The sequence below is a fragment of the Rattus norvegicus genome, chromosome 20, assembly GCF_036323735.1.
Source record: "Rattus norvegicus strain BN/NHsdMcwi chromosome 20, GRCr8, whole genome shotgun sequence".
Taxonomy (NCBI): Eukaryota; Metazoa; Chordata; class Mammalia; order Rodentia; family Muridae; genus Rattus; species Rattus norvegicus.
This window is the reverse complement of record NC_086038.1, coordinates 3,442,016-3,455,735: the sequence shown is the minus strand read 5'-3', so window position 1 is coordinate 3,455,735 and position 13,720 is coordinate 3,442,016. Positions and strand designations below refer to the sequence as shown.

The 13,720-nt window shown below is 47.8% G+C and overlaps 2 protein-coding genes, 1 long non-coding RNA gene and 1 pseudogene across 10 annotated transcripts in view; 3 read left to right on the top strand and 1 right to left on the bottom strand.

The window, feature by feature from the left end:
* RT1-CE5 (RT1 class I, locus CE5) overlaps positions 1-13,720 on the top strand; it is a 76,251-nt gene that overhangs the window by 28,395 nt on the left and 34,136 nt on the right. The gene's annotated exons all lie outside the window — the stretch shown is intronic.
* Positions 1-13,720, top strand: part of RT1-CE4 (RT1 class I, locus CE4) — a 73,055-nt gene that overhangs the window by 53,501 nt on the left and 5,834 nt on the right. The gene's annotated exons all lie outside the window — the stretch shown is intronic.
* On the bottom strand, positions 3,424-13,673 carry LOC120098833 (uncharacterized). The gene is made up of 2 exons (XR_010060957.1): positions 13,220-13,673; positions 3,424-12,683 (listed from the first exon to the last, which is right to left on the bottom strand). It is a non-coding gene; the product is annotated as an uncharacterized LOC120098833 (long non-coding RNA).
* On the top strand, positions 11,043-11,340 carry LOC224733l-5 (LOC224733l-5 pseudogene; annotated as a pseudogene).

Below are 13,720 nucleotides of genomic sequence, written 5' to 3'. Positions count from 1 at the left end.
GGCCACACTAAGGAACCGGATATCCCCTGCACAGTCCCCACATCGAGGCGTTAGTTTCTCTTTCTTTTGTTGTTGCTGTCGCCCGCCCGGGATATGAGCTCCCCACCTCCTGACCCTGTCCTCACTGAGCTGCACACCTGCTGAGTTTGATGAGACCCACTCCACGAAAGGGTTCCGGGATTCTTTAGGATTAAATGCCTTTAATCCCAGCCCTCAGGAGGGCGGATCCCTGCATTGTTCCACCACATAGCAAGTTCCAGAACACCCAGGGCTATGATGAGAACCCAGGAGCCTGGGAGCCCCAGGACTGGCACCTGGAGGGGGTGGTGGAGTAGGTGGGAAAGTTGTGACAAGTGAGAAAGCCGCATGGTTTCCCAAGGCTGGGTCTCGTCGAGCTTAGGGCCCCCCAGCCTGGTGCAGCCAAGGCCCTGGGGTGTATGGGGTAAAGGAAAGAACCTCAAATTACCTTTTCTTACCCTGACATCATCTTTCACCTGAAATTCCCCCCCACCCCCGCTGTAAACAGAACATGGGGACTGCTTCCTGCCCCTGACCTATGACCCAGCCCTTTACTTTCAGGTTGGGGTCCAGGCTGGCCTTAGCCTTATTCTGTAAGTGGAGTAACCTTTCCCGCCAGCGCCTCGGGCTCCCATTAACCAGGATTGCAGGTGGCAAACCAGCCTGGCTTTTGTTTTGAGGATTTTATATTTTGCTCACAATTAGGTTTTCTATGTACAATAATGAAATATTCTGTGACATGGGCCTGTCAGTGGTTAGGAGCTGAACATTTCTTGTCTGGGCTTTTCTGGCTGTCATAGGAAGGCAGTGTCTGGTCAGGTTCTCTCCTTTACTTGGTCTGGGTGAGTGGCCATGGTTTTCAGAGGACCTCCCTGGTCAACTCTGAGCTTTATGATTTTTGATGCAATCTACAACCTTTTGTGTCCTGCGGGAATAAAAACAAATCAGCATCCCCAACACCACAGATTTGCTGACTTCCATTCTGATGTTAACCCCTCCTTATAGTATATAGGGTGATTTAATTCCACAGTTTTCCCCTTGTACCAGTGTCTCTCGGCAACTCTTGTTCCTCTCTGGTTAATGTTCAGAAAATCCAAAGTTAACGGAGCACAATCTATTCTACCCCTGGGGCCTTTATTCTTTCATTTTGTTTTTATAGCTGTGTTCTTTAAGGTGTGATTGGGTCTTTTCTACCACTGTTTGCCCTGCAGGATTGTGTGGTGTAGCTGTAATGTGCTTTGTAATGAGGGCAGAATTGCTGCATCTTACTGGAGTCATAAGCAGGGGAATTTTCAGTCCTAATTTGTACAGGTATCGCAAGAAGAGCTCTTCCTTCCAGTAAATGTGTAATTGCAGAATCAGTCTTTTCAGAACTCAGAGCAGTTGCCTATTGAAGGCCTGAGTATGTGTCAATGGTATTGTATAGAAACTTTCCTTTTCCAAAACTGAAACACATAGACTTGCCAGATTTCTATTTGTTTATTTGTTTGTTTGTTTGTTTGTTTGTTTGGTTGGTTGGTTGGTTGGTTTTGGTTCCCTTAAAGTTCCTTCCAGTGTGTAAAGGAGTTTGGTTACTACGAAAAACAAGAAGGACATATTTTTATAAATTCCTTTTCTCTTTGCCTGGTGATAGAATTTTTTTCTTTAACATATTACTGTTTTGGTTGGGGATTTAGCTCAGTGATAGAGCACTTGCCTAGCAAGCACAAGGCCCTGGGTTCGGTCCTCAGCTCCGAAAAAAAATTACTGTTAACCTAGTGTTTTCACAATTATCTGAGGCTTGTAACACATTTCCTTTACTAATTCATCAATTTCAGTTCCTTCTGCTAGTGGACCTGGGAAGCCTGTGAGAGACTGAATTACGGGTGATATATAAGACACAGTTTCTATTTCTGACCGCCTGTTGCAGTTGCATAAGTAACAAAGTTAATTCTGAATTTCCCAGGATGAATTCAGTTGCTAAGAGCGGAATAACTCTTTCTACATATTGAGACTCAGTAATTACATCGAGACATTCAGGAAAATCTAATATTACCACAAGGCTTGCCCAGGACTCTGAGTTTTGAGCTGAAGCATAGGGGCTTTGAATTACTTTGCTTTTCCCCCCTCTCCTGATTTATCAGTGGCCATTTGACCTTGTGGATTATCTCCATTAGCAGACATATGCTGTATTACTACTTGCAATGCTGTTGGTCATTTTGTGACCTAGGACTGCTTGTCCTCAGAAGGTGCTGTGCTTTATCCCTGTCTCCTGAAAATGGCTGTCTCCTCTGACCTTCCTTCAGTTTCCCACTTTGACCTGACTGCCCTCTGACCCCATTCCTTCCCCTCTTTCTCCCTAGGTGAAACTCCGTCTCTCTGCTTCAGTCACTGGGAATGAGCCTAGTTCTCCCTTTTCTGTGTTTGACATTTTTCAAGCTTTTCTGCCTCTATGCTAATTTCTCTAGCTGCACAGCCAACTCTGCTACTTCTCAGAAGAGAGAGAACCCTGCTGTTTTCCTTTTTCCCTCCATGTTTTCAATCCCAAGCTTCTCCATTTCTTCCCGTATTTATCCCAGTTCCTCAGTCAAGTCTTTCCTCCTTTTTATAAACAATAGCCCCAAATGAGGGGGAGTCGAAAAGAAAACTGTTGGGGAAATCCATGCAGGGCATGGCCCAGGAAAAGTTTCAGCAAACACATTGTTGGCTTTTTGAAACAAAGTATCCATTCCTTTCCCCTGCCTTTGTTCTAAGGCACTTGAGATAAACCTGCCCATTCTGCAGTGCCCCACGTTTGGCACCACTTGTTAAATGTGCATTTTATTTTCAAACAATGATCAGTTCTGTACACCCTAAGCTGTTAGCTGCAAATCCCATCAAAGGTGCAGCAAATCGCTTCTTTCTGCCCCAGCCTGCAGTGATATGCCCTGACAGGAGCTGACAAAACTTGAACCTCCTGTCCTAATGGGAGAGGCCATGGCATCCCCTCAGCCTGCCAAAGTCCCAGGAGCTGTCCGTGGTTGGGCATCGCCTTTCCTGCCTCAGCCTACTGCTGTCAGGAGGAGCTATTCACAATGGTGACACCTTTCCTGCCTCACCTACAGTCTTGGTACCATACCACGCAAGGAACTGTCCCATAGGAGCTGCATCTCCATAGTGACAGCACCTCCTCTCCTGCCTTGCCCAGCAGCTCGACAGAGATGGTGCTGTAATGGTATATTTTTCTCAGTCCTACTTTCTTTTTTAAAGATTTATTTATTTATCATTATATATAAGTACACTGTAGCTGTCTTCAGATACACCAGAAGAGGGCATCGGATCTCTTTACAGATGGTTGTGAGCCACCATGTGGTTGCTGGGAATTGAACTCAGGACCTCTGGAAGAGCAGTCGGGTGCTTTTAACCGCTGAGCCATCTCTCCAGCCCCTCAGTCCTACTTTAATGTGGTCTCTTAAATGCTTTAACCTCCCTTCAAGCCTACAACCCACTAAAGGTAGTGGAAAAGAAAGGGTATTAGGATACGGGGGAAATGGACCTGTTTAGGAATTGATCTTTGGAGCAAGTTTCCTCTGTGTTGTCAGGAAATCAGCAGTTCAGGTCACAGGTCACTTCATTAGTGTCCGGATAGCAGCAGTGGTAGCATGACCTTGCAGAAACAGCTAGAACTCACACAAATTAGCATGGGTCATCAGGAGGGATTAGGATCAGTAGAGACACCAGGAGAAGTTCCTTAGCAAGCCTCTCTCAGGGAAGAGCAGATCAGTGAAGACAGGAGACCAAGAAGCATTACAAAGAGAGCCGTGCAAGCAATCCAAGCCTCCTATCACTGTCCATTGGGTCCCATTTATACTCCCTCCAAACTTCGCATGTCCTCCATAAGTCTTGCCTCACCAAGTGTCTTGCCTTAACCTGTGAGTTTATCTTGCCAAACTTCACATAGGTCTGTATCATTCACAGATTGACGTCACTCTGCCAATCAGCCCAGTCCACAGAAGCAGCAGGGAGCCGCCAGCACACTACCAGGACATTTCTGGTGCATTTCTCTCTATGGAATCAGAACTAGTGGAGCTCCACAAAGCAATGTAAGGTGAACCAGCCCCTGTGTGTCATAATCAAATAATCCTACATCATGGGTCCTTTCACGTCCTTGCGTTAGCAAAATGTCCTTTCAGTTGTGTTTGCTTCAGGAAAACACTCCTTCACATGTTTGCCTCAGCAAAATACCATCCCACAGAACTGACTCTCTAAGGAAACCAAAAGTTTGATCTTCATGGCACTGCAGAAAAGCTGTCTGCAGCCGAGAAGAACTTCCCACCGGAGGGAAGATGCTGGATGGTGATGGTACCTGGGCATTCCTTGCTGGTCATTGTTTGTCTTGACTTCACAGAGAAATGGTGTTCTGAAGGCTTCGTACCAATTCTGTGTACTCCAGGAAATTGGCAGATTGGAGCGGAAGTTTTAGATATATTAACTGATACAGACACACATGGAGTTTGGTAAGACAGATTCACATGGTGTTTTCCTGAGCTGTGGGAGGACACGGGATGTTTAGAGGGAGTATAAAAGGACGCCATGGACAGCGATGGCCGTTTTGCATAGCTGGCTGTGCAATGCTTCATTGGTCTCGAGTATTTGCCTTCACTGGTACCTCCAGCCACAGTCTTTAAGGCTGGCCCTCTTCAGCTGGCCCCATTCTCCCACCATTGGAGCTGCCACTCTGCGGTTCCCTTAGGTCTCCTGGGCCATGGCGCCCCCTATCTGCCCTTTGCTCACCTTCCCTTCAGAGCTGCCTCTCTCACAGCTCCTCTAGACCCTTGTGGTTTTCAGGGCCCTGCTGGGCTACTGTGACTCTTCCTGCCCTCGCCTACCACTCTCATGTTAGAGACGCCTGTAACTTGCAACTCTAACCCTGCAACTCCTCTAGGCCTCATGGCTTCTGAGACTCCATTCCCAACCCTTTCCTATGAATAAGATCCTTTATGAGAGCTTGGTTCTCATTCCACTTCTGGCTTCTACAAAAGTCCTGGCACCAGGCACCGGCACTCTTAGGTTTGGCCAGGTTGCTGGGTTGTGGTGATGACCCACTGAACAGCTTGGTCCTCATTTTCTTCTCCCTGAGTCTGGGGGCGCCCATGGCTCCAGGCTGCAGTGACTTTCTGCTTCCCCTCTCTCACCCAGGGCAGCAGGATCTTTCCCGCCCTCCTGTTCTTTTGGGAGGCCTCTTAGAATCCTCCACCCTGTGCATCTGAAACCAAACGTGAAGATCCCTAAGTGTATTCACCTGTCCATGCAACATTGGCCTCAGTGTCCCTTAGAGAAACAACACGAATGGCACCCATGATCCTAATTGTTCCTTGTTGTCATGGTGGGGAGCACAGTAGCAGACAGACAGACAGACAAGATGCAGGAGATGCAGCTGAGGGTTTGCATCCAGATCCGCGGGCAGCTGGAAGAGCCTGACCCTGGGCCTGGCCTGAGCATTTGAAACTCCTCAGCCACCTCAGTGGCACAGTCCCTCCCACAAGGCCACACTTCCTGACAGTGCCCAACCCTGGGGACCAAGCACTCACATCTATGAGCCTGGGGGGCCATTCTCATTAAACCACACATTTCTGTTCACCACAGGGCAGACCAGTGCTTCCTGGCCTTGCTGGGTCTGTGTATTAGCCGTGTCTCAAGAGTAACAGAACGTATAGAACGAACAATTATATGTTATATATAATATAATGTATTTGATGCATGATAATGTCTTACAGTCTGTGGTCCAGATAACTCAGCAATGGCTGACGATGAATAGAAACTCCAAGAATTCAGTAGATGCTCAGTCCACAAGGCTGGACGCCTCAGCTGCCCTTCAGTGTAAGGTACCACCCCAAAGAAGCAGGCGCTCAAGTCAGTGAAGAAAGGAACTTCCCAGCAGGGCAGAGCAGCAGGCAAAGAGCAAAGGCTTCCTTCATCCGTGTCCTTATGTAGCGTCCACCGGAAGGTGTGGTCCATTTTAGGGTGGGGGTCTCCATCTCAGATACTCTGGATTAAAATGTATCTCCTACCACAAAATCCATATCAGAAGTTGATTTTTCACACTTCAAATTGAGCAAATCCTGTCACAGGTGTTCCCTCCATGTTGGGGTTAACTCCAGATGCAGTCCAGTTGGCATGTAAGCCTGGCCACCACACGTCCACCTCTCGTCAGCTTTGTTAGCACAACTGTCATTGTGCACCGTGTAAAGATTACATTTGTGTCACTCAAATGACGATTTCTCGCTTCTGCACATCTGGTTTTAAACTGGGCGTGGCACTGGAATGCTTACTGTAAGAACGTCCTGTCTGGAGTGTGTGCAAACATTGCTCCCCGTCTGTTTTCTGCTTTGTCAATAAAGCTGATCAGCCAATAACTGAGCAGTGGAGAGAACAGGGTGGTGCTTCTGACTCCATGGAGGGGAGGAGAGAAAGGGAGAGGGGGGAGTTCAGCCATGAGGAGAGGTGGAGAAGCCACCATGAGAAAACAGCCAAGTCACAGATAGAGCCACATCTACACTACAATGACAGTATCACATGAGACTAGGCTGGGAGGAAGCTGGGTGAGCTTAGAGGATTAGAACAGAACAGAAATGCCCAGTGATCATGATTTAAAGCGAATTGAACAAACCATAGTCTCTCTGTGTCAATTACTGGGAGCAAGCTGGGTCAGAGAATAAAAACACCACTTACTTTAATGATATGCAGTTGGACACACAGTCACATCTCCCTGTGTGATGGGGAACTTTCGAATGAAACCAATAACCAGGTCATAATAATGGGGAAACATGAGATAACTGTCCCGTGTGACATCACAAAGGGCGTGTAAGTTTAGAAAGAGTGGCAATGTCCCTTGAGGGTCATTCTTGTACTATCTCAAAATCAAATGCTATAGCCATTTATAATTCTCTCAATTGGTGCTACATTGTATGATACACCGAAAACACAAATATCTGTACAAAGACATTCTGAAGCAAACAGCACAGAAATGCTGGTGTAACTTATAATCCGCATTTCTGCAACAGGTGCCAAGACTGCCTGGTGTTTATAGCCCTGACCTCGTGTGTTCTACCCAGCCTCTTCATTTCAAGAAATAAGGACTCTGGGACGTATATGCTTAAGGCCTTGGTCAAACACCTTTGGCTGGTGTCCGGCTAGCTCAGACTTTATAATCCCATTCATGTGACACTATTTTCTGCCAGGTGGGTAATTACCACTCCTCAGCTTCATGAGTCTGTCCTCTACAGTGTCCATAGGCAAATCTCCCTCTCTCCTGACTGGTATTTATGACGACCTTCCTCTACTGTGCATCCCACACTTCATTTCTTCTAGCAAGCACCTCAGCAGGTCTTGTCCCTTTTTTGGGAGCAGTGACAACACCTCCATTCCTGAAGGGGCTGTGCCCTTTGTCATCCTGCCTGGATTAGGCTGTTGTACCTTCACATTGACTTTAATCAGACGACACGGTTGTGCTATGAGAAGCCCTAAGAGGTCCCCTGCACTCCAGACATGATCCTTCTCACCCCCGACTGTGAAGGGCAATCTAATTTCCCCTTGGAGTTCTGCATCAATCACCCCCTAACACTGTCATCCCTGTCTTAGCCTGAGAGGCAGTACCTAGACAGGAGAGTAATGGTGGGACTTCCAGACTGAGAGAGGGCTCTGGGAAAAGATTCAGAGGCAGGAGGGTTCGCTAGCATGACATGGGAGAGGACCAATGTATGACGCTCTGTGAGAGAGGTAAAGGACAGGCCACAAGGGGAATATGGGCCAGTATTTGTGAGCCTAGAATAGTGGAAAGTCTTCCAAGCTAAGTGTGTGAGCTGTTATAAATAATAATAATTAGTCTCTGTGTCTTTATTCATCCACCGCAGGACCAAGAAAGTCCCACTATATATAAGTCAGCCCTCCAGGCTGCTGTCACCTAATGAGAGCACTGTGACTGTGTCTTCAGAAAGTCCCTACATCTTTCTATCAATCGAGCTGTCTCAGGTTGGTGCAGACCATGCGAAGATTACAGGACTCCATGACTCTGGACCCACATCAAACTTCTCCTGCTCCGCAGAGAGTTCCTTGGTCAGAATACCATGTGGAAGTCTGGTATTCTGTGGGAGAGCATGCCGGTGGATAAAGCATTCTGTAAGTTCACTGATGGTGATTTCAGCAGATGCATCACAGGCAGGAAAGACAAATCTATAGTCAGTATTTACTTCTGTAGTGAGAATGAGTGTCTACTCCAGTCAGTACCAAGTGTGGTCTTTTCCATGAAGGACCCGACTCAATGTAGTCAACCTACCACCAGGTCACTGGCTATCACCTTGAGGAATGGTGCCACATCTGGCGTTCAGTGTTGGTCTCTGTTGTAGGCAGATCTGACTTGCAGCAGCAGCTGTAGTCCCTCAGCTTTAGTGAGTAGAAGTCCATATTGTTGAGACCCTGCATAACACCCATCTCTGCCACCATGACCTCTTTGGTCATAGGCTTGTTGGGTAATGACAGAGATGGCTGGTAAAGAAACTCACTGTCCACAGAATGGGTCACCCTCCTACTTGGTTATTCAACTTCTCCCGAGCTGACATCACCTTTTGAAGATCATGTATATGGGACACAAGTGACTTTACATCCTTCACCCATGTGAAGAAATCTATCCCCTGGCTTCTTCCCCAGATGACTCTAATCCTGCTCTTTCCAAGGCCCTGTCCATCCAGCCACAGCCTATGAATTACAGAACACATCTGATCATTTCTCCATCCAAATAAAAGGCATTACCATGTACCTGCCTGAACTTCCTCCCACTGTGAAGATTCCCCATCAGAAAGGTCCTTCAGGGTTCTCGAAGCAATGCTTGGTAATGCTGCAGCTGTCCACGTCTGGTGGGGCCTGCATAGCATGCACAGCCATCAGCAAGACGGGCCCTCGTCTCTTCTTCCTCAGTCTTGCAAGGATAAGGCACAGCTCATGAGGCTGCAGGTGCATGCTTGGCCTCAGATGACATTGTAACAGGACTAGAGACCGGAGGCAGTTGGGCAAAGTCTTCATGTAACTTCCTTGTGCCTATAGGACCTATCCAGTCCTGATTACATTTATACCACTTCTATATGATAACAGCTTAGGGCTGTGCATGTCCTATTTTATGACCTGGTGGGTCAGATAACATCCAACCTATTATAGGCAGCCCAGGTCACATGATAACTTGGTGGCCCATTGTCAAATATTCAGGTCGCACCAAGGCCAAGAGCTGTCTCTCACAGGGGGAATAGTTGTGTGCAGATGATGGTGGAGCCTTGCTCCAAAATCCCAAAGTTCCCTTCTGTGATTCCCTCACAGAGGCCTGCCAAATCCTCAAAACAACATCCTTCTCTGTCACTGACACCTCAAGTACCATCAGGTCTGCTGGATCATATGGTCCAAGAAGTTGGAACAGCCTGAACGGCAGCCTAGACCTGTTGAAGAGTCTTCACCTGTCCCAGGACCCACAGGAAGTTAGCAGCTCTCTGATTCAGAAGGCTTATGGGCCAGAGTAACAGATCCAAGTGAGGGATGTGCTGTTTGCAGAATCCAAAGACACAAACTAAGCCCTGTGCTCCTTTCTTGGTGGTAGGAGGGGCCAGGTCAGGAGCCTTCCCTTCTTCTTGGATGGAATATCTGTGCCTGCCCCATCCACTGGATTCCTTAATTTCACTGAATTAGAAGGATCTCAAATGTTTCATAGGATTTATTTCCCAACCTCTGAAGCATACACATGTGACCAGAATCCAACGTTTTTCCAACCATATCTCCTTTTGACTCTCCTATCTGTCCAGTGCACAGCAAGAGGTTTTGATAGTGGAGAATGACACTTGACCATTGATGGTGGCACTGATTCCTGAAATTCCTACAGTGATGCGATGCTATCTTTGATTCTCTATTTTCCTTGTCAGAGGGAACTCTAAAGGCTTCCATTTAGTCTTTCCAACCATGATATCCCTCAGCCCACAGGTCAGAGAAGCAATGTGAGAATTCTGCCAACCTCAGTGCATCTATCCTAATTTGACATTCTGGGACTGGAATATAGTGTGTCTTAGTCAGGGTTCCTATTCCTGCACAAACACCAGATTAAGAATTAATTAAAATTCTTATTTGTAAAATAAATTCCTCTTAATTAAATAATTAAATACATAATAATTCTTAATGAAGAATAATTGTTAATTCTTTATAATTATGTTTTTACCCGTGTCCTCACTGTATATAGTTGATGATGTCAGAGAAAGATTTGCCTTTTATAGGACTAACGGGGGCAATGCTGAGGTAATGTCGTTGTGCCCTGTGTGAGGAAGCCTCTCCCTCCTACCCTGCCTACCTAAAGCACCTTCTGAAGGATGAGATTCAAAGCCTACGTCCTATAGCCAAGGAGAGCTGAGGGCAGGATTGTGGTCAGAGGGAGGAACTCTGGGAAGAGAGAACCATGGGGGATTCAACACCCAGACTCAGAGGGGTCGGGATGTGTGAATCTGAGGAGAGGTGAGCAGCCACATGGCAGAACTTAGGATGGTGTAAATGAGATAACTGAGTTAGGAGAAGCTGGGACAGGCCCAGCATGAAGCCTAGGCATCCATAAATAAATGTAAGTCTGCTGTCATTATGCAGAGCAAGGACAGGCAGCCAGGAATGTCCCACAGAAGCAGCAGGAGCTGGAGCAGGAGCAAGAGCAAGAAGACAAAGAGCAAGCGATTCCTTCCATGTCTACACTGAGGCCTCCAGCAGAAGGTGTGGCCAGATTAGAAACGGGGAGGGACTCCACTCAAATAATCACGATTACAGGTGTCTCTTCCTCCATCAAAGGAAAGGACCAGAACCTGACCTTCCCACTTCACCTTAAGCAAAACTGCCTCACTGATGTTGCCCTCCATTTTGGGGTTTTAGTTAACCCTGCATGTAGCTGACATCAAACAATCAACATCATAGTCCAGGTCAGAGTTCTGCAACTACTCTGGGGCTTTGCAGCTCCTCTGAGCACTCAGGGCTCTGCCTCCTGCCTCCCCTCTTACAGGGCGTTTTCTTCCCACAGGCGGAAAGCATGTAAAGTTCTTCTGGATGTAAGTTTGATGAGAGCAGGGCAGCATGAGACCTGAGAGCCTGGAGAAGCACAGACAGCAGGGAAGCCCTGGGGCAGCTCAGCCAGCCTGGGTCCCCTTTACCCTCAGCTCCATGGGCTCAACTCAGTCCTCTCTGTTTCTTCCACCAGGTGGTGCCATTGGACAAGAATGGGACGCTTCTCCATCTTCAACAGGTGAGACCTGGAGGGTCAGCAGTGGGAGGGAACATGGGGAAAGGGGACACCTTTCTGTGAGGAACATTCTGGGTGTTTGGATGTCCTGGTCTCTTATAAATTAGTATCCAACCATCTGAGTGGAATTTATCCTGTTCATGGGGAATCAAAACTGACATCTGCTCAATTACAAAGATCAGCACACACTGTGTCTTCATCCTGGGATGAGGCCGTGTTCCTCTGTGCACAGCAGGTCCATACAATGAAAGATCTTTTGTACTTTAAATTTTGTGCTGTTTTGCAAATTGTCATTTCAATACACTATTTCAACCATCTCAAAATTCCTAACACAGAGCTCTCTTCATTGGCTGGTGGTCCACTGTTGTCTGAACAGCACTGTGCCCTCCGCCCCTGGCCTCTCACTCTTGATGTGTAGAAGAAAGACAGGCAGGATTATTAAAATCATATTTTTATATTTAATATTTTCATGACATATCCTACTTTGTACATATAAATATGTAGGTGCACAACCATTGATCCCTTGGAACTGAAGTCACAGATGGTGGAAGCCACCGTGTGCTGAGGGAACTCAACCTGGATCCTCTGCACCAGCAACAAGTGCTCCTGGCTGCTGAGCCATCTCCCCAGCCACCATTGGAATGTTTGCCTCAGGAACCACACAGCTGCCTCACAGCTGCTGGCTGACACCATAGAGAAACCAGAGGCCAAGGAAGAGACAGGGTCAGTGCAGAGCTCAGGAGGGAAGGGAGCTGGGCACGGATGGGGTGAGAGCCTCTTCCTGGCTGCCTTTGGATCAAGATGTAGAAGTCTCAGCTCCTTCGGCACCATATCTGCCTACAGCTGCCATGCTTCCTGTTATAAAGGACTAAACCCCTGAAACTGTTGCCCAGCCCCTATTAACTGTTTCTTTTTAGAAGTGTTGCCTTGGTCATGGTGTTTCTACACAACAATGAAAGGGAAACTAAGACACCCAGCCCTCAGGATGCAAAGGCCATGTATCTCTGGGAGGTCAAGGCCAGCTTGGTCTACATAGTGAGTTCCAGGACAGCCAGAGAAGTGCAGACAGACCTTGTCTCAAAAACCAGAATAAATGAGAAGAAAAGTAACAGAGACAGATCCTTTCTGTGGGGCTGCCTACCCCAACTGCATCCTTAGGTCAGTCAGGATGGAACCTAAGAGCTTCAAGTTCCCACGGAAAACACTCACAGCACCTAAGAGGGGTTCACTGAAACAGGAGCCGCCGAATCCTGGAGAGGCTGCTGGGCTGCTGTGGAGACCTGCATGGGGAGGTGACTGGAGTTCACACCAGTGGTCACCACATTTGTTGCTCTGTGTGATGGGTGACTCTCTTCAGGAGCCCCCACCCATCTCTCCTCTTCTTTCCACTTCAGTTATGTGACTGCAATTTGGAGAGCTCCACAGAGTCAAGAAACCTGAAAATTTAATCTTTCCCCACACTACTGACCAGGGATGAAACCTCACATCACCAACGTGTGCTCTCTGGCCTGAGAATCATCTTTCCTCCAGTGTCCACACTGCTCACCTGAGGAACTCTGGGGCCAACTCGGTTATCAGATCCACTGTCCCACACAACTGTGACATTCATGTCCCTTACCTTCTCAGCTCATAAGTGTGAGTGCAGGTCAGAGAGGGAGTGAGAGGTCACAGATTGATAACTTCTCCCACACTCTCTCATTATTCTGTGGTATAGTTAATTACAGGTCCCCTCCTACCGTGATTTAGTCACTAAAGCAGCTGCACAGGGGAAGTGTGGACACAGGGAAGTGCAGTGTAGCACAGGGTGCTGTGCTGTGTGTGGTCTCCACAGGCTTCTCTTCCCTGTGGACAACGGGGTCTCCTGTGCTGGGACAATGACCCAGGTCCACATGGACAATCTCAGGACTGGGAATGAAGATCCTTGTAAAATGCACCCACCTGGAGCCACAGATGCATCTTCTGGGAATAAACACAAGGAGTCTGGGTCTAAACCCGAGGTTGAGAAGACAAATCCTGAGGGAAGAGGCAAAGTCTCCTCTTTACAGATGAGAGTCCTGCACTCAGGCTTGGCAGTGTGAGCAGCCCATGCAGTCTAACAGAGCCAGGTCTCTGTGGGGTCAGGATGGGGCTTGCAGGCCAGCGCCTCCTCTTAAAGGAGAAGCATCTCTCCACTGCATCCACAAGGCTTGTGTTGTGATTGTATTCCTGGAAGTCACTTTTCTTCTAGAAGACTCCAGGGTCTGACTTCTGAAGAGAAGAAGGAAGAGGAAGGGGTGGAGGAAAGGACACAGAAAGTCAGGACTGCGGGTCTCTCCTGGTGTTCGGGCAGCTTCTGGGTCAGAACTCGGAGACACCTTGACAAACAGGGCTCTGTCTCACAGCACAGAGTTCAGGCAAAGTCTTAGTCGCCAGGCTGTGAGGTCAGGGGCGGGGCTGGGG